The sequence below is a fragment of the Passer domesticus genome, chromosome 3 (assembly GCF_036417665.1).
Source record: "Passer domesticus isolate bPasDom1 chromosome 3, bPasDom1.hap1, whole genome shotgun sequence".
NCBI classification, from domain to species: Eukaryota; Metazoa; Chordata; class Aves; order Passeriformes; family Passeridae; genus Passer; species Passer domesticus.
Genome location: NC_087476.1, coordinates 101,974,997 through 101,996,726, shown reverse-complemented (window position 1 = coordinate 101,996,726; position 21,730 = coordinate 101,974,997). Strand labels below are relative to the sequence as shown.

Genomic DNA, 21,730 nt, shown 5'->3' with positions numbered 1-21,730 from the left:
TGATCTGAAAGACCAGTTCTGACTATAAGAATGAGTGATGCAAATGTCTATCACTGACTTAAGAACAGAGTTTCAAAGGCATTTAAGTATGGCAACCTTTTGAAAAGTAGTTACATGGTTATAAATCTCTTCAAGATCCCTCCAAAAAAACAGGGCAAATCATGCATATTATAGCCTTATTCTCATGTCTTCGTACACGAAGGCATCATTGGGGAAATAAAGCTGTCATCATCATGGCAAATAAAGCTTTGCATTACTGGTTCTGTGTCATACTGCATAATTGCAATGTTAACATCCACTGTGTGTGCAGGCAAAGTCCTGAGGGCAGAATACTACATTTCTTGTAAACTTTCTCTCTTAATTAGAAAAAGAAGTAAATTAAAGAAAACTGATGTTGAAATTCTTGAATTTCTTTTGTCAAAAATTTTAACTTCTGACAATAAAAACATGATATTGTTTTAACTGGTATCTTTAGGACCTAAACCTCAAATATAAACTTCTTAGCTTGTACCACTCCTCACTGACTCACTTCATTGAGAAGGAGTAAAGGCATAAATCATGCCATGGAAAATAATTTCTAAATCTTTTAACTATCTCATTATAGCAGATTGAAATAAAATGATCACTACACAGTTGAGATGGATTTTTTTCATCTTTAGAAAGAAAAGAGGAATCCTCCTCTAGATTTAGTGAATTTGGTGAAAAAAAACCAAAAAAACAAACCCTCTTCCCCCCACAAAAAGTATTAATAACATATCCTATATACCTTGGATATAATCATCATCCTATACCAAAGAGTTTGTGCTGTACAACTTTTGGAGGGGAAAATTTCCATAGAAATTACATCAGAAGTCAGAGGTAGAAAATTAATCTTATATTTTAGAATGACATTTTAGTATTGGCTGTTCTCTGTTAAAAGATGTAAACTTAAATTATTCTTGGGATTATTTAGTGGATTTTTTTACATAAATATCAGTATATGGATTTACCCATGAACATATATGAATCATTGTGCACTTAAATACACACAACATTCAGATTTTTTTTTCTTAAAAATTGCAGTTTATGAATTGGGCCCAAGAATATAATGAGAGTCTAACCACAGACCATTTTCCTAACATATTTCTGCTAGCCTTTAAAACTGTATCTTACAGCAGTTGGCAACAGAACTGCAATGTCCATATCTAAAGCCAGAACTTGCATCAGCAGTACATTGACAAAGTTAATGAAGCTTAAAATGATTAAGTAGATGTTTCAATGATGTTTCAATAGTTGGTTCTTAATATTGAAATGAAAACTGAATCCACTGTGGTTATAAACTCTAAAAAAATTGTATATCTAAAATAGTAGTAGAAGCTATTTATTATTTTTTAACTCCAGAAAATTTCAGTGCGCTGTTTACAGATGGCTTAAGCAGCAATATTCAAATAATTTTGCATGCATGGCTTCTCTTAAAAGGAAATTCTTAATCTTACAAAGGCTTGGGGTGTTGATAAATTTCAACAGAGAAAGCCCAGCACTATGACTTTGCAACAGAGAAGACAGATTTGAACTTTCAGGATCTTTGTGAAAATCAATATCATTCATCAAAGGACACTTGTTTGCCAGCTATTATGGCACCTATGACAAATTTTCTTCGGTTTATAGGAAAGAGGTCTCTGGCTATACTTAGCATTACAAACTCATTTGTCTTGAATCAAGCATGTCTTAGACTCCTGAGACAATGAAGAGAAGAAAAAACTCTACAATGCAGTGGAAAACTGCACCGTGTACACCAGAAGAAAGTGCCCAAAAGGCACCTATCTACTGCCCTGTTCAGGAGCGCTGACGGGAAAGTGTCAGTTGGCACCTCAGCATCCAGATTTGCACCATTCCAAGAGAGACAGCTGGCAGGGATTTCTTGTGTTCTCTTTTATTATCTCTTACTGAAAGAACAGGTGGAATGAGGGAGTGCTCATGTTGCTGAGGAAGAAGAGAAAAAAATTGTTTCATCAGCACACACAAAGTAAATATGAGGGTACAGATGCAGTACTTGGAGCCCTCTGCTTACTCATTCCCATACATAATCTAGCAAGCTACAGCAAATCTACAGGATCTTGTGCTCCTGTATCAGCTATTCCACTAAACCTCATCTTCTCTTTTATGGGATCAGGCAGAGACTGATACTCCTATACAAGAGTCTGCTTTCTGTTCCACTGAATAACTGAACAAAATACCCTCTAGAACAGGGACTGGGCTGTGCCTCTGCACTTTCACTGTGCAGTGAAGTTCATGATGCTGACACCCTTTCCAAAGGCCTTTGAGCTTTGCCTGCCAAAGGGTATTGTAAATCTGGAGGACAAAGAAGGAAAGCCTTCCAAGTTGTCTATGTAATTTCTATCACTAATGCCAAATAGGACAGCCTATAAAAAAGGTAAGAAACAGCAAGACTATTGCCTCTTTGTGCCTCCCATGTTGCACCAGGAATAATGACTTTGCTGCCTGTTGGCAGAATCCCAAACTGTATTAAAACAGTTTTCAAACATTTTTTCCCAGATTGACAAACAGGCAGTAAATATAAATTACCATTGGTTAGATTCAGAAATAATGCCTGTGGGCATATGGAAGCAATTACACTAACAACTGGTAGGCAGTATCAGTCAGTTCTGAACTGTCTCCACTTGTCATTATTTGGCAAGATAAGGATCACAGCATATACTGGCAGAGTAGCTAGAACTAGTAACCAGTTCAAGTTGAGGTAGGTAGGTAGGCAGGCAGGCAGGTAGGAAGAACAGCAGTCTCTCATCTGTGATTTCTGCTTCTTGCAAGCTTAAAAAAATCTTCAACTATAACCTTAGAAAACTTCATATTCAAGAGCTAAGCTGTCTGTATAACACACTTTTTAAAAAACATCAAGTATACCCTGTACTTATGGAACAATGGACAAGTAAAATCTGAATGTATTCCCCTGTGGAAAGTTGTGGGTTGCCAGTGGTGGTTTAAAAACTTTGGGGAAACTCTCTGAGAATATTTGGACAAATGCAAGCCATTCAGCTCACTCATGTTCATGACCTGTGTTTGGTGCTTGTGAACATGCTGGCAGTGAAGTTTTACTCACAGTAACATTTGGGAGAAGCTTATATTATTGCCAGTGTGTACACTTGCACAAAATATCTGAATGCTAACATGAAAACATATTTGCAAGACAATCTGTTATGGATTTCTCAGAGAGGGAACAGAAGCAATGAAAAGCAATTTCAATGACCAAGTATACAGCTAAAAGAGCAGGAAAGAAATACCTACCATTTGTGTACAAACAATCCCCAGCTGAAAATATTAGCTCTCAGAAGCTTAAATGCACAGTGCAGTCTAATAGAAAACCCTGGTGCCCCATTTGCCATAGTCAGCCAATGCAAAGACAGAGTGAGGCAGCCACAACTAAGAGAGAATACAGACAAACTGTCTAATAATCACCTACAGAGGAAAAGGAACAGTTTTGAAGCATGTAAGATCTGAAAAGAAAAATCAAATGCAATTCTGGATATGCACCAGAAGAGATCCAACACTGCCAGCCTCTGCATTTAAACGCCTAACTTTCCATTGACTAGACAAAACACCACCTCTGCTCTCTAGGATGCAGTTTCAATTCCTTTCTTTGTCTGTGTCCCTACTGGAAGATCTGAAAAAAAAAAAAAAAACAAACCATAAAAGTAATGCATGTCTGTCATAAGTGTATGATTACACATTTCCATCAAGTTAGCCAAGCAGGCACCTTGGGCAAGCCATTTGGGATCCAGTTCTGTGTTGCCTGCCACTGCTCATATTCATCCTCATCATTGGAGGATGCAGGCAATGTCCAAATTTGGCGGCCCCTTGATAAGAAAAACTTTCTTTTTGTCATGGGAACCACTGCATCAGAAAACCTTGGACTGTCTTTGCACTATGGAGATGTGCTTCATAAGGTAAAGACATTAAAAATACATCTTAGTATGACCTGGGTAGCTTTGCAAGTTGCAATGAACAGAAGTCCACACCTAAGCCTCACAACAATCCTTCCCATGGTAATACAGCCATACTTGGAAGCGATGTGTTTCATATTCAGCATGGGCTACCTACAGGTAGGTAGCCTGTAAAGAGAAGTGGGGGATACACACTAATTTCATCATTTTGCTAGATATTCTGTCATGTCAACATTCCCACAGGAGCAATGACTGCCATTCCCTTTGCAACATCTCTAACCTGAGAAGAGATATTCACTACAAATGCAGGAGGCTTTAGCACTGAAGGAAACACTGCAGAATAAAAAATATTCATTACTTCACCAGTAATTCTCAGAGAACTGCTAATGAGAGATGCTGACTGCTGTGAGGCCCCATTCTCCTCCTCCCTAACTGGCTGGTCACAAACTTTTATGTCTCAGACAGAAATGCCTCAGCCTCATTTTAGCAAAATTTTCACACACAAAATCCTGTAAGTAATTAGGGATTAGATCTGTATAGTACCTTAAAACTGAGCCTCCTCTATGAAAAGAAAACAATCCTTTTGTTCGCTGCAGTCTTCGCCTTTCCTGTAACTTCAGCTCAGATCCTCAGTCTTGTTTTGCAATTATCAAAGTCAGTACAGTATCCAGGGAGATACACTTGCGGTTATTAGTGGCATTGTCTCTTGAGTTCCCAAACAAAACCCTCCAGCCTCATAATCTCACCATGTGCAGTGCCCCAGGCCCCACTGGGTGAGGGTACTGAGCTGGGAAAATGTGATTGTCACATTCATAGGTGGGGTGTTCTGGCTCTGGGTTCTGCCTCTGGCAACTCAGCAGGCTGATGGGCAGCAGCATGCTGTAGTTCAATGGGCATGACTTGAGATTTAAGTATTGACACTGGTGAAAAAGAAAGATTAAAGTCCAACAAGCATTCAGATCTTAGAGAGATTTCCTTGATCTTATGTAAGGATGGCTGCATCTGGAATAAATCCAGACACTGTAGCATTGAGCTTTGAAATGGGAACTATGAAAATATTGGCAATAAACCTCCTGATTTTCTCATACAATATCCAGTCTTCAAAAGGGACAGGAGTATTCTATCTGATGTAGCCAGAAACTTTTAGAATTAATGACCTTCTTCAGAATTTGTTGAACACCATTAGTTGGTATTTTTCCTCTTTTGCTTCCAGGTTTTCCAATCTGATATGAAACAGGCTTAGGCCAGACTGCTGCAGGAGTCAGTGTAATATGCACAGACGCATAACCAGCGAGCAGAGGAGCACCTCAGCACAGAGGGTATCCAGGATCTTTTGTGCGTCTGAAAGACCACACAGTTGATGCAAAAAAGTCCTGCCATCCCAAAATAAACTGAAGAAAGGGTTTGTGCAATTTGGCTAGAGGTTAGGAAAGAAAGGATTTCAATCCCTGTAACAATACTCATGTGGAGTTGTTCATAAGCAATACAAAAGGAATCATCTGCCACCACAGTGTAGGAAGAAATCATTGAATGTGATGGTAGAAGGAATACATGACTGGAATAAAATATTGGCATTTATTCCTTTTTTCCAGTCCATTATTTTATATTTCTATGATCATATGACTCTGAGATAAGTCAAGTAATTATATAAATTGTGGAATAGCCAAGCATAGACTTCAACACCTGCCAAAAACTGAGACAGTGGGAGCCTAAGGAAAGAGTCTTTTAACATCTCTCAGCCAAGGTCAGACTAGAGAGAGCTTTCTCCATAATAAGTCCTAGGAAAAAGCTCTTCCCACCCCATATAGCATATTTCAGGAGGGCAAGTTAAGAAATCAATTATTTAAGTTTCATTATGCCTGTGATGAGATCTTCCTCACATTAAATGGACTTTTTGCCCAGGCAAGACACCTGAGTGGAACATTGTCTTGCTTGGTGAAATCCAGCAAGTTTGGTAGATTGTAGAATGAATTTAGCAACTAACACAGAATATTTGTGAACTTCAAACACTTTATGATACTTCTTTCTCTTAACTTTTTAACTTTTTAGTCATGGCAGCATCTTCTCCCAATTCAAAAGAGACCATCGACAAAATTTTCTAAAATGCTTCAAACATAAAAATAAAGCAGTGCCCTATTTTTAATGCGTTTAGAACTATAGCACATCTGACAAGTTTTATTTTCCTTTACATATAAACCATTCTCATTTTTATCTGTTATATTCAAAGTCTTCTATTAATCTCCTTTTCTTTATAGTTTCAAGCGATTTACTGTGTGCTAAAAGAAGATGAGGTCACAGTCTGTAAATCCCAAAATCATCACAAGTGCCTTTTTAAAACATAAGCCTGATATTTGCTATTCATCAGTAATGCTGTAATAGTACTTCTATAAGAACATTTAATTCATGCCAAACAGAAAAATAATACAAAGCAAAATTTACCAGACATTCTTTGGTATTCAAATGTGGTTGCTCTTCCACTTAATCTTAGGACTAGGTAATGTATTATGATGAGATTTCTTTCTTTTTTTTCCCAGACACCAATATATTTTAATAAATTCTATACAAATATCTTCAAGGCCAGGCACCTTGAACACTCCTGCTTTGACAGTAGTATTTGTAACCTCATTCATTCTTTCTTTTCTATGTAAGTAGACAGGTGAAAGTTGACTAAAAGTTTAAATGTGCTAGTTTAATTTAAACAACACTTCTGCTTTATTTTAGGGATAGAAAAAAAATTCTCTAAGATACAGTCTGATATAAGCAGGCTACAAACTGTATGCTTATTGCATTTTTTCTCTGAATTCCTCACCCATTACACAATAGCTCTTTATTTGCTTTTCTCTTTCTTGTACATTTGCTGCCTTTAACCTTTTTTTTTTTTTTATTGTGTGTTCTTCACCACTTGGCCAGTTTGTAAAGTACAGTGAGTTATCTATACTCTGGCATTTTGCAAATTTTATGTATTTTCCTACAGAATCAACAATACTGATAAAATTCTCACTGATACAATAACATGTGTTGTCAACCTCATTTATTTTTGTTACCAAATTTCAGCAGAATCTGGCAGATACACAGAGGACTCAAATATAATTATGTTCCTCCCGGCTTCTTGGAAATAAGCAACATAGAGGAAAGTGTCCTGAAACACACCAGCCTAGTGCAGAGCTCAGGTGCTGCTGTGCCCTGGACATTTACCCACGAGACAAAGTGAAATTTCTAAAGTTTCACAGACCCATGGGACAGAAATTGCCACAAGCTTATGGTTGCAGAAGTGTTTGTTATTATCTCAAATATTGGCATCACCCCCCAGCATAAAGGACATTAACATAATAACACAGACAAACAATTTTAAGCAGGTGTTAGTTTGCTTATCTTAATTTTATGACCAAATTTCTGAGCCATCAAGAAAAGCTCTAGTCACCTTGACTTTTCTAACAATTCAGAGAAAATGAAATTCCACAAAACAGTGGTAGAGAAAAGAGAGTTTAAACTTTATTCTAAGTGTAGGGTCTATTACACAGCAGTATAGCATACCTGCAGTTAGGCTGTTATGAGAATCCTGCATATCTTTACACTTATTTAAGGGATAATCTTTATTTCTTATGGCTTTGCTACACAATGCCATAAACAGCTGCTGAGATTAATAACAGAAGTTAAATCAACTGCCAGAGCTGTATATAGCAAGCATGCAACAGGGCCACTGAGGGAACCTAATTGTATTTCAAAGTAAACCGCACATAATAGGAGACAGAAATATCTTTCTGCTTTTGGAAAGGGCTGTGCAGATCTGTACTCTTCTTAAACTTTCTGGTAACATACAGTATGCACTAGATACATAAGGATATAGAAAATCTGAAATCTGCACTGATTAGGAGACACAGTGAATGGAAAGACTAATTAAAGACTGCTGCAAAGTAAAAGCACATCAGCTAAAGCTCATCAGATTCCTGTGTGGGTATTTTGCTTCTGAATGAGAGGGTCCACACTGAGCTAACTGCACTTCAGCTAATGTGATTTTACATCACACTCTAACTTATTATATCTTGACTGGACATGTGCCTTAAAATTCTAAATGTTTTTACAATGAGGTAAAAATCTCCAAACAAATGACGAAGGGGCTCCAAGTGCTAGATATCAAGAGGAAATGAGACTTATAGGTGACAGTTAAAATTCCTAAGGCCAATGACCTCCAAACACCATCATGCTCAACAGCAGCTGGCAGAGGCACCTGTGTATGCCACCCTGTCATCTGCTCTTTGTGCCGCAGCAGAGGCTGCAGAAGAGGCAAGGTGTACTCACTGCAGTTCACACAATCTGCTCCTCACCCACCGTGCTCCTGATGAGCATTAGGAGCCCTTCAGGAGCAGCAGACACGATGAGAGTGACTCTTGGAGTAGAGGGCGCTGAGACAATTTATCAGACCTAAACTCCAAAGCACCTACCAGCAGTCACTGCAGGACTCCACAGGGACAGGAAACCCTTCCTTGGCACCCTCTTGGAATATCAAACATTTCTGCCACCAGAAATCAAAATCTGCTGGTCACTTCTTCCTAAGGGTTAGAAATTATTGTTGTCAGTTAAAAAAAGAGGAAACCTTTATGGCTAATATAGTCAAATTATGGAAATTCATAATAAGCACCAGTCACAAAAGCAACATCAAGATGATGCAATGAAAGCTTCTAGATCAAATGGATCTTCCACACTTAAAGTAGAAACAGATCTTTCTCTACTTCAGCTTCTCTTCTATATTGCAATCTGTGAATCAAGACACACTGAAGTCCAGAGAGTTTCTCTAGTGGAGAAGGTAGAGAATGTACTAGGGACAATTTAAGCTTGATTTCTTTTAATATATGAGAACACTAATGAGAACACAAATATGTGCTAATTTTGACTAAACCAATTTAACTTTTAATGTAACAAATTAAAATTTATATTACTCACACTTCTTAAACATGAGTTACTTAAACTTATTAAACATAATTTTAATGCTTATTTGTTCTGAATATTGCTATTTTTAAGTAGCATGATGAGTTCAATTTAATGGAAAGAGGGTTGGTGGAATCTTGTATTTGCAAATTTTCAAAGCTAGAAGTATTTGCACACTTATGAAATTTAAGAGATACATTGTTATGTAATTTATTTTGGATAATCATTAAAAAAATATTTCTAAAGAGAGTAGACTATGTTTCAAGCAAACTCCAAAATGTCAGGAAAAGAAATTAAATTTAGTTATTAAAAAAACAAATTTATGTTAATTAGAAATATATTTTATTAAATCACAATCATGGTATGGATATGTTATACCAAAAAAATTATGATTACATTTTTAGAATTACTTTTCTTTACAACTGCCACTCCTACTGAAATAAATCAAGAAACATCACAAGAGTGGCACATGTAACACTCTTCTAGGTATGTGGGTAGGCATAGTTATACAAACTTTTCTAATAAAAAGTATTAGTTTTCTAATTGTTCTAAATTCAGAAATCAAGTCTCAAAAGGATTAGGGACAGTAGTGTTTGTTTCACTGGCTCCATCTGCTCATTTCACCTGCACTCATTAACAGAAATTAGAACTGACAGTCAAAAATTTTAAAACTGTGTTTCCGTCTTTAACTGAAATTGCAAATTGGCACTTGCTCTGCAAGTAAAAGACAATGTGCTTCTTTCAGGCTCAGTGACTGCACTGTAAGCCTGCTGATATTACCAAACAGCAAAGCTCTCTAAGCACTAATAAGATTTAATTTTACAACGTTACCTGGAAGTTAATATTTTTACATCTTCCTTACCCTGTGCTTTATATTTCTGCCTTGTTTATTTTATACGACCTACTTACTTGAATAAATTATAGTAAAAGTGTAGGTTCTGGCCTTTTTAATGAGAATAATGTGTTGTTTTCCCATGTTTTTTCTATTTTCTGTGTAGGAACAGATCAGTGTTGAGTCATTACCTTACCACTCCTTATCTCTAGGTGTTGTCATTACACGTACCTATTATCAGAGATGTGTATCATATTAGTAAGTACCTCATCACAGAAATATCAGCTTTTTCCTTTGATGCTGGAGCATGCAGTACTGATTTCTACACATGTACAGCATTACCATAGAGACTTAGCAACAGATAGCTACTACCTCACAGAAAGGGCCCTGAGGTTGCGTGGAGATTAAGCTGGAAACACTCAGAATGCCAACAGCACCTTCCTCAGGAAAACATCAAAAGGATTTACTCAGCCTACCAATCTTCCCTCAAAGAAACACTTGCAAATTGTTTGAGGAAAGCATGTTTAATGTTAAATACATCGGCATAAATAATTAACAAGATTAGAGGGCATTTAATTTAGCAGAAGCTTCATAAGACAAACAATGATCTAATGCCTAATTCCCAGATAACAGACAGCTGTTGGTGTCATAGTAAATGGAGTTGCAGGATCATAAAGTGTTCCTCCTTGCTTATACCAGGATTCCTCACGCATTTAAGGTTTTGTTTATCTCTGCCTGCTCTCACACTGGCTTAGCTTTGCTGCATTGAGGTTTCAGAATTGTGACTCCTGCCTTGCCTCAGCTGTTTTTATGTCCCTAGTCAATTTGAGTTTAGTGTTTGAGCATGGCATATTAGAGGAGCAATGTGGCAAAGCCTTCCTGCCCAGACACATGATGAAGATCATAAAACCCCACACATATAGAGCCGCACAGAAAAAAAATACAAAGACAGCCAAATTTTTTAAGCTTTTTCACTACAATTTAACAAATATTTCTAAAAACAAAAAATTGATTCAATTCAAAACTCAAAAACTTCCAATCCAGAGAACTTGGAAACCGAACTCCCATGAGGTTTTTGTCTTGTCAATTGTGCACCTTCCCACAAGAACTGAGTACACTATCAAACTCCCAATCAGCTCTGCTGTCCTGCCCTATGTGGAGACTGAGTTATAATGCAATTCTGTTCAGAGTAAACCAGCAAAATAGAAGAATTGAAAGGGGCAACTGTCACGTTAAGCAGGCTTACCTTGCACTGCACACTGGAAGAACACAGAAAATAAGGTACCAGTATGATATCTGCTTCAGCATCTGCCTTCCTTACAATGACAACAAGACATAGAGTGTGTTATCTACAGTAGAAATGCAGACGTTTCAATAATTCCATAAAGATTGCCTGGCTGGCACTGTGCTATGTGCATTTTTAGGAGTGTGCTGGCAGTGCAGGCTGCTCCTATTTGCATTCCCCTCATATCACACCTGCTGGCACAATAGCTCTCTAACAAATATTTTGTCCTCTGACTTCCCTCATTCTGCTTACAGGTAACATGTTAACATTATAAAACTGAAAATACACAATTTCTCTTAGTGTATGGTATTACTGTTCCCAGTGGTGCATGTGCTGACCAAATTACTTGACAAACTTCACTCAAAAGACAGAAAGAGTTTCATTTGTCTTTGTGATGACACCTGGGGTATATGTTACAAAGCACTGGCTCTTTACCCCTCTCCTGGGCATTTTTACTTCAATTTTTTCTCTTCTTTCAATGGCTTTCCATTCCTGCACTTAAAAGCTAGAGTTTTAAAACAAATATTTGCAGAAGACTTTAGAAGGCAAAAGATTAGATGTGTATTTTTTAAAAACTCCTCCAAACTTGACACTATTGGCACAGTAGTTTTCTCCTGACTTGTTAAATGCATTTCCTCAAATATTAAAGCATACAGTTATATTACCTTTCTCTTCAGGACATTTAATCCAGGGAGAACTAGCTATGCTTCATTTGTTTAGAACTTGCCCAAATACATCTTCAGATCATTTAATCATACCACATAGTCACACCTTTAATTTGCACAGTCTATGCAAGTTTTCAAAGTATTTTTTCACTCCTTTGATCTCATAGTAAAAATCAGTCTGATCCTTGATACCACATTGGGTTTGCTGACTTTCTCTTTGAATACAGCTAGCCCAAAACACTGCTGGACTGCCACTCTCTGTCAGCAGAGCCTCATCAAAGGAGCATCTGCTCCCAGAATCTGGATTTACTTGGTAGTCAAGAGAGAAACACCCATAAGGTTCTCCATGACTCATACAGAATTTTACGTGAGTCAGTGATAATGGTCGCTAAACTCCAAATCTGGATATTTTAAAAAGTTCCTACATGTATTCGCACAATCTAGTAAAAACTCAAAAATGCAAAATATTAATAATCTGTTGAAATATTTGTGGTCCCTTCCTTCAGTCTCTTGTCCATTAATGTACACAAAATAAAATGCAACAGAATAATCGAAGTAGGAACTGTTGGAATATGAGTTTTCTTAATAATATTCCGCGTTGCTTTTCATTTTTCCAGGTCAAAGAAATGATGAAATATTTTCACACTAATGCCTCATGTTTCAATAGTAGAGTTTAGACCACTACCTTATGCTGACAATGTTCTAGTGACCTGCATGAAGCTACTTATAAAAAGGGAGAGAAACATGAATGCATCATTCTCTATTACACAATTTATTGTTCTAGTGGAACTGAACTAAGAGTTTTCTGCTGACAGAAGATTTTATTCTTCCTCTCTTAGCAATCCTGTTGTGTTCTTCTTTTTCAGACTTCCGGGATGACTCAGAAAAGGTTTCCCAGACCACTGTCACACTGGCATTAAAATATATCCCTTTTCTTCCTTTCTTTTAATACGTTTTGCAAATTAACAAGTTCTAAACATGTAATTAGTTACTGTTAAAACTGAGTAACTGAGAAAAATTACACATTGCACAGTCTAAAGGAAGGAGAAAAGAATGTTATTGATCAGCAACAACAGTCTATTGATTTGGATTAAATTCTAACAGAAATCCACAGCCTTACACATCCTGGAGTCTTCAGCAGAGATTCTCAATCTGCCATGGTCACTGACCTGCCCTATATATTCCTGATAGCCCTTGCCCCTCCAAAGTTTATACTCTAAACAGACACAGCAAACGGCCAGCAGGAAGACAGAATACTCAGCACTCATCCACCATTTCAAGGTCAAGAGTAGGATTTGGCTTCTTTAGTTTCAGATAAGCATCAAAGTCTATATGCAATGTGATCTGTGACTTTCCAGGCCTTCTGGTGTGAGTCTTTTTCATTTCTGGTGTCCTGGTAGTTTCTTGGTCTGGTTTTATTTCATGAGCCTGCAGATTTTTTTACTCAAGGTCTAAAAGGATATATAAACAAAATTGAGTCCCAAATACCAGTTTGTATCAGTACTTTTACGGCTCCACTATCCTGAACAGAGAAGTATTAGCAAAAAGATGCCTCACAACAGAATAAATCCTAATGAAGAAGAATTCCAGACATTCATAAAAGTAAATGTTGTTATGAGCATATTTTGTTAGCACAGTAAGATATAAGCAGGCAAACAGCTTGGTTCATGAAAACCTAAATCAAAATATAATCTTCAGTCATGGATCAGCCTGCTAGGAGTCCATACACAGTGCAATAAACTTAGGTACACAAAAATAAGTGATGCTAGACAGATTTCCTCTATCATTCCCTCTTTATGAGTCCTACATCAAGAAAAGCAGAATTCTTAATTGTGAAATATAAAAATGTTATAAATCCTGTAATATAAAGTATGTGCATGGTCATTGTTAAGAATGGAATTTCACAACACAGAAGCTGTTCTCTTCTTACACTAACTTGCCTGTAACAGGACACTGGAAATCGGAAAGCACAGAACCCACTGGACACGTCTAAACCTAAAACAAAGGAGAAAAAAAACCAACACGGTGAGTCTGTCCCAAATACTGGAAGACACTGGTATCACCTCCAGGGGACTATTTCTAGACAAGTGCTCTAGAAGAATGATTGCATCATGGCTGAGCTCCTTGCTTGATGAATATCTAGTTAATTAGGCAGGTTTATTGGCTGAAGGGCAAATTAGGAGCTCAGAGCTCAGCCTGAAATTTTTATCGCATATAAGTATCTTTGCCATACTCTGAAGAAGGAAAGCTTATATCCACTTTGTCTTATGTGAGAAACAAGTTCACTTTCTTCTTTTTTGCCCTGAGCACAGAACCAAATGTGTGCAGCAGCTACACAGCGACCACAAACCCAGCTCATCAGCCCCCACTGAGCACAGCAGCAACCAACCCACTGAGGCTTCAGCAACCATCATGGTACCAACCCACTCTAGTGCTGCCTCCACTGTCCTGCTGCCACACCTGTCACACAGGTGTCACCACAACAGCCCCGACCCCTGATACTACAGCCTGTGGTGTATCTGAGACTGCAGCAATTTTACAGTGACCTGTCTAAACCCAAACCTACTCGAGCCTCTAAAACCATAACCCTGGTGCTGGAGACAGCAGCTCCCATCAGAACAGAACTGAGCATACTTGGATGCCCCTTCTGGAAACAACCCAAAAGTCCCCAAATAATTTGTTCAAAATGAACAATCCAAATGTATATGTTCATGCCAGATGACAACATAAACTTCATCCAGTCTAGAACTAGATCAATGACATCTTCCCGACAGAATTTTGCATAACAGATTACTAATACTACTACTTATAACACAGTGCATTATAAGATTTGTTATCTGAAAATTCCAGCAACAATTGACTATTAAGTCTGGAAACCCTATAATACCTTGTTGTAATTAACAAAGTAAAAAAAAAATTCACATTACAACTCTATACCAAACTAACCTGATTATCCAGACTTATTTATGGTTTTAGTTTTAGAAATAAACTTGAAAGCCCTGAAATTTGGAAGTCAGAATCTTTCCTAAATCCTTTGCTGTTTGGAACCAACTTACCAGCCTTTGCTAGCTCCCAGAAAACATATCTCTGCTTTCAAAAAATATAAAACTATCCTGGGAAGATGAAAATGTGAAATCTAAATGGTCCGTCATCAAAAATATTTGCTTTCTGGCACACAAACAGCAAGAAACAGCAATATGAGCAAAAGATGTACAACATTTTCAGAATAGCAATTTTGCCCCCTGTTTTAACCCTTGTTTTTAAAAAATAGAATAACTTCCTTTATGAACATATATGGAATAGAAATTGAAAATCAACAAATCTGTTCTTATACAGCTCTCCTCTATATATTACAGCTTTTGAGATCAGTGTAATTCTACTAATATATAAACAATTTTTATAATGCCTTTCAGCTTATTAGTTCCTAGATGAGCAGCAAAAAGATATAAATCCTTTCAACATTTTAAATAGAAATTAAAAAAAAAAACACACAAAGAAAAAAAATCCACCCTGCAGGAATAAAAGTATAGCCATAGAGCAAGTCTGAGGTAGAAGATGCAGTTATTTCCTTCTTCTATAACATATTTGTGTGTATTTCTATGTAACAACCTACATGCAAGTTTTATATCTGCTTATACTCTTTCTCTGTTGAAGGAAAAAGAAGTGTAGATTTTCCCCTTAATTGGATTAATAGATTCACTAGATTGCTAGTGAATCTATTAATCCAATTAGGGGGAATCTACTATTATTAATAGATTACTAAATTGGCTGTCAGCAATGCATTGCTATCATAGAACAGTAATTTCAGAGACCTATGAAAATGTGTTGTAAGTATAATTTTTTTCCATTTAGAAACACAAAGAAATCCTTTTTATCAATGTGTAGATGAAAGCAAAATTCTGCAGTACGGTCCCCCTCAATTTTTTTTTGCAGTGTGTTTGACAAGAATCAATAATCAATGAGAATAATTTATTTAGGCATTTACCTATTTGGTTTTTTGTAAATTCCATATCAAAAAACTGCAATTACAGTTCACACTAGTGTATCTTCAATGGAGAGCTTTATGAAAACTTTTGCAACGAATTAGGAGGATAGTTCATGTGACACATGAAGTCCTGGGGCACATAATTTCAATCATATGCTGTTGTTCCTGACTACTCACTAGATGGCTTCACTTCACTCTGTTTTAATTCATTGTAATTATTTCATTAAAAATCAGATTTTATTTCTTGCTTCAGAAAAATCTCATACAAGAAGCTGCAATTGACAGGCTCTGTGTATAATAGACAATTTTGCACTTGTCTGGGTACTCATGATCTGTGAATACCAGGGTTGCACAAATACACTGAGTCTTACTTTCAGCTCAGCACACAGTTCAAGACAGAATTTTATGCTGCTGATCAGCCATATTTCTACATTTATTTTCATGGATTTTGTTCTTTAAGGAACTGGGTGTAGTGACAACATTTCAAAGCATCATTCTGTTTCAGATTAGTAAGAAAAATCTAGAGAACAGAAGTATGAAATTGCCAAGATTTCATTCTGCAACCAAATTTCTTTAACTTTCAAAACATTGACATGATGCATTTTGATTCAAAACCCTAGGGATGGGTGCAGACCGGTGACAGTTATTTTCAGTGTGCTCACTGCAAAGCTCTGTCCCTTTTTACCCCACTCCTCTGCCTGGGATAGGAAATCCCTCTCTCCATAGCATTGGAGCAGTAAACTCCATCCACACTGTGTACACAGGCATGTGAAACCCACAATTGCCATGTCAGAAGTATCACGACAGAAGGCACCGTTCATCAAGGAACCCGTAAGCTCAGGATGTCCAAGAAAATTTCAACTGATAAAACAGCTGTGCTTCACCTATTAAAAACATTCAATTCAATTGCATAATTAAATTTGGATCAAATAAAGTGAAAATGCTAATTTTTAATTCTATTGACTAAAATTGAAACTGAGGAACTGTATTTTACATTTCAGAAAAAAAAATTCTAGCCAGCGATCTCTCTTTTTGTTTCAACTATTCTACTTACTGCTCTGCTTACACTCCACTGGGGGATTTTCATTTCCTCTGAACTTGTCCCAGTGCTCATAGTTCCAGAAATTTTAATATTTTTCTAATGACATAATTTTCAAAATTCCTTGCTAAATGACCAAATCTCATTATCTGAGATTTGGGGTTACGCTTTAGGAATATTATCTGGCATCTCTGTCATAAGAAATTCTGCATTTTCCTATTGTACTTTTTTGAGAATAATGAGCATTTTTTCCACCATTGCTGCCAATACTTGAACCCAAGCTTTCTTTTGTTGTTTCCACATATGCTCTTCACCTTCCCTCATTTTCAGTTTATATAATGTTGATGTGAATTTAATCCTGAGGTTGTTGGTATTAGCACCAAAAATACTCTGTATTCCACAAACATTATCTAAATAGACAATGAAAGCCAAAGAAGAAAGTCTGAAGAAATGAAATAGGAAAACTGGATTTCTGCATCATCTGCTTACTCCTTTTCTTCCTCATAGTCCTATATTTTGCAAATTATTTTTAGCATTTTTTACTGAAGTATTTTGAGATGCCTTTTTTTTTTTTTTTTTTGGATGGGGAGTGGAAACACTGGAATTCATTGTCCCTCTTCAGCATAAGAAAAACTCTAAAAAAATCCCACCACATTTAACTATTTTAATTATATGTTTATTGCTCAATTCTCAAATCCTCTGGGGCATGAAATTAGACAATTTTGTGGTATCTATATCCTTGTAATGTCTTGGGAGACACGACAGAAGACCCTCATGAAACCACTCCATTCTGTTATCTGCAGTCAAAAGTAGAGTGAAATCATTGTAGGTACAAGAACAAACAGCGGCAAATAAGAAAAAGTAACGTGAAAAGCAGCTACTTGCACTGTCCCACAGTGCATTTCACTGGATCCAAAGCCCAGTGTTTAGAGAACACTTTCTGCCTCTTCTACCCAAATCTTGATTTCTGGAAACAGAAAGAAATGGAAAGCTGAGTTTCTCTAATACCATTTTCAGTTGAAACAGGGAGGATAAAGTTGTTCAGAAGCAGTACAGAAATGAACTGGAGGGAGAAATAAGCTGGTGATGCACTTGTGATGAGTGAAACAACATCCATTTAATGGAAGCCTCAAACTCCACCTTAAATCCCACAAAGATGCTTTGCAGTAGCTAGAGCTTTGGATACTGTTTGGCACTATAGTACCAACTTAACATGAGAGTCTTACTCCTCCACAAATTTTATTCTCCAAAATCTGTCCCCTGGCTGCTTTCTTGGCTCCTGTCATTAGAAAACCAAGAGTACAGCATCAAAAAGAAATGCTCACCGTATTACCTGCTTCAACTCAACAGCCTGGAGCCATGTACTTTACTGCTAACAGAATAATACCACATTGTGTGATTTTGAAGGGGACAAACACTATTTGAAGTGAATAAACACTAATTGCAAGCATGGGACAGATTCAGTTCATTAAAAAAATCATAGCTTTTCAGGATGAGTGAGCCAGAGGAATGTATGTACTCACACCACCATGACCAAGGTCACAGTATTTCCAGAAGCTTTCTCACCATCTCGTACAGCACAATATTCCATTTGCACATATGCCTGGTACAGAGGCAACTGTTTTAACTGCTTCCCCAAGTTAAGTTTCTCTTTCTGAAACCCATTGAAAAGTTTCTTAGACAAATACCTGACTAATCCTAACAAACCATATGTTAGATCCTAAGGGCAGCCAAAGACAGCACAGCAGAGCTGCCTGAAAAGTTACTAGATACTATAATCTGCACAGTTGGGTGGCTGAAACCTGCAGATCATGCTAATTAAAGGGGAAATGGGAAAAGGTTAAGAAAAACAGTCTATCTCTAAATAAACCTGCTACTAGCAAGTGATAAGTTTCAACATACTAGGTTTTTCCAACTAGAGAAAAGCTAAGTCAAAATAAATAGGAAAAAAAAGACTTGTGTAACATTTTTATATCAAATGAATGTATTTTCCTTCCTACATTTAAACAATTTTTTTTGTTTGTTTCTCAATGCTATATTTAACTTTCAATAAACTGCCAGGCAATGCTTATGGAGCCAGACTAGAGTCTGCCAACAGCCCAGTCTTATTTTGAGTATTTTAAATCAATGCTTATGGTCCCTTCTAGCTCTCCTGAAAAACAAGAATTTCATCCAACAGAAAATGCAGTAGTGGTGTTGAGAGTGACTACTACACTTGCAGAGGGTGGAAATCACAAAACATTGTGATTACTTTCCTCTCAGTTGAATTAACGTGTTTCCATTTGTTATTATTGTTTTCCTTGTATTGTTTTGAAAAAGAAAGCAAAAGATTCCCACTGCTGAAGCATAGAATCTCAGGGTCTTATTTCTTTGCTTGTTTTTGATGTAGGTGCCTGAGAAGCTCTCATTCTCATACCCTTGGTAAGGAAAAACCTTGCATCCTCCCCACAAATGAATGGAAAATATGCAGCTTTGCACAGCAATCTCATTGAACCCATACCTCAGCCTATTCCATTAAAATTTAGCTCAGATGCACCTCTGATTTATTGAGCCAGGAACAACATATGCAATTCAGGATTTGGATGCTTGATTCAGTTTTGGGGTACCCAGCACAAAGAGACATGCAGAAACTGGGAAAAGTTCAGCAGAAGGTCACTAGGATGATCAGGACAAACATTTGGCCTATGAACAGAAGCTGAGGAATCTGGGTTTGATCAGCCCAGAGAAGGGAAGGTTGGGACTGTCATAAAAGCAGCCCCCAGTAACTATGAGGAGGGTATAAAGATGACAGATCAGGGCAATTCCATGAGCATTTCATCTTGAAATTCAGTCATTGGATTCCAACCTTTCACTGTTTTTTGTGCTGGCCACATTTCCTTTTTCATTACAGGAAGTAGCCATTACGTTAAAAGTATAATTCTATGTACTTTTATGATCTCTTCTCTCTTCATTTAATATTATAGAAAAACAGGTCACTACAATAATACACTAGTAAAGTATTTGGAAGATTATACAAGAAAAGTCTTACCCAAAATAGCACCAGTTGGAGAAAGAGCCCTGAGAACATTGTATCTTGCTAGAAATTTGATCATTCAAGTCACCTTTTCTGTTGTAAACATATATGTTAACATTCAAAATGACATTGAAGTCATTGTAAATTAAAGCAGAATGATAGTTGAGGGCATTGTCTATTACAATCCAGAAATTTGGATTAAAAAACCCAAAGCAAAACAACCAAACACAATACCCAAATTATGTTTCTTCAAACAACAAACAAATTCCAGCTATTACAATCTCTTCTGGGAAATGCAACTTTCAGTAGAACACTACCTCGAGGAAAACTGTCATTATTTCCCTTTCTTAGTTACTAACCAGTAATTTGCCACTGGGAAGGTACAACCCACTAACTCAAGCCAGTAATTTGTCAAAAAACATCACAGACATTCTTTCTAGATATCACCATGCAGTCCATTGATTTTATTACTTACAGGATGGAGCCCCCACCAGGAGAAGGAAAATCCAGGAAAATTCCACATTGGGCATTACCCAGGACTGAGCAATTCCTTATAGTGCCATCGTAAAGTAAATCCAGGTTTTCTTGCTCTCAGAAATTACAAAGTGGCACTTTCCTCCAAATTATCCATGACTGTCTGAAGACAATAGGGGAATCTAAGAACATGTTATTATGAGGTCATTCACCAGTGGATGATATCTGATGGAAAACCCTCCCGTGAGCCAATTTTTCTCACCTTCAACCCCGAAAAAATTCCATTAATGGTAAAAATGGCATCACCAGAAATAGTCTCTGTGATAAAACAAATAACAATGAACTATAGGGACCAAGATTTCCTGTTTCATTTTTTCGGAAATGCATATCATTCTGCCCTTCTCTGTGGTAATCCTTTTGAATCACAGAAGATCAGGTCATCCCACATGATTCAGGGCTGAAGGTGAAAGGAAAAGATTAAATCTTTGCAAGAATGGGAATATTAAAAGAAAATCCTTACCAAAACAAACACACGCACACACACAGGAAAAAAAAAAAAACTAACAAAAGACCCAATTACCCTTATTAAAGTTTAGTCTAATCATTTATGTGATTATGCACATAAGGTTAAGCACCCCTATATCTTTTCAGATTGGGGTAATAATGAGGAAGCTCACATTAAAATAGTATTCTGTTGAATGCAGTTATTTTACAAAATACAACAAACCCAGGAATGAAACGATTATCACACTCATCTTCCCCAATTACATCCAAACAAAGATCCTTAAGAATAAAATATAATTGTTTCACTCATCTTCTCACTGTTAAATACTCCTTCCATCTGGATTGGCAAATTAAGCCTGAATGGAAATACAAATTTATGTGAAATTATTTAAAGTAACATCACTATTTTCCAAGTATTTTTCTTGTATGCATTATGATTCTTTTCACATTCAAAAATTTTGAAATAAAATCTTCAATTCTTAGATTTCTTCTTTATAATTTTTATAGCTCACATACTGAGATGTATGGTAAACACATTAATTAAATATTTGTGCCACTAGGTGTGCTACTAGAATCTAATGAGTTTTATCTATATATGGCATCAATATCCAAAATATAAACCTCTATAATTTATTAGTAAAAGGACATTCTCTGGATCATTATAGCATTCAATTTTCTTCTCTTTGACTACATGATCATTCAAAACTGAAGACCTTCTGTTGTTCAGTGTAAGACCACTCACAATCTAAATACTGAGCCTGATTATGTATAATACTATTGCTTTAATGCACTGTAGAATGGGATTGAACATTCCACTCACAGTGCAGTGCATTCAAGCTGTCACTAAAGCCAAAGTAAATTAGACAAGGCCATATATCAGTACTTATACTGAGGGTTTAGTATCTTGATTTTGTCCCCAGCAACTTCCTGCTCTCTTTATGCTAAAAGTTAACATCTCCTGCATTTTACATGAATCCTGAGTAGTTCTTGCAAATGCTGAAATAGAGAAGAACTGGAAACTCCCAAAGTATCATTAGCTCTGCTGTCATTCATAGCAAGGAACTATGCT

General features: G+C 36.7%; 1 long non-coding RNA gene across 1 annotated transcript in view; it reads right to left on the bottom strand.

Annotated features, from left to right (window-relative positions):
* The window catches only part of LOC135297322 (uncharacterized), a 476,053-nt gene that overhangs the window by 259,059 nt on the left and 195,264 nt on the right, over window positions 1-21,730 (bottom strand). The window contains exon 7 of the long non-coding RNA XR_010359348.1: window positions 8,381-8,488. This is a non-coding gene — a long non-coding RNA (uncharacterized LOC135297322). The remainder of the gene's footprint in view (window positions 1-8,380; window positions 8,489-21,730) is intronic.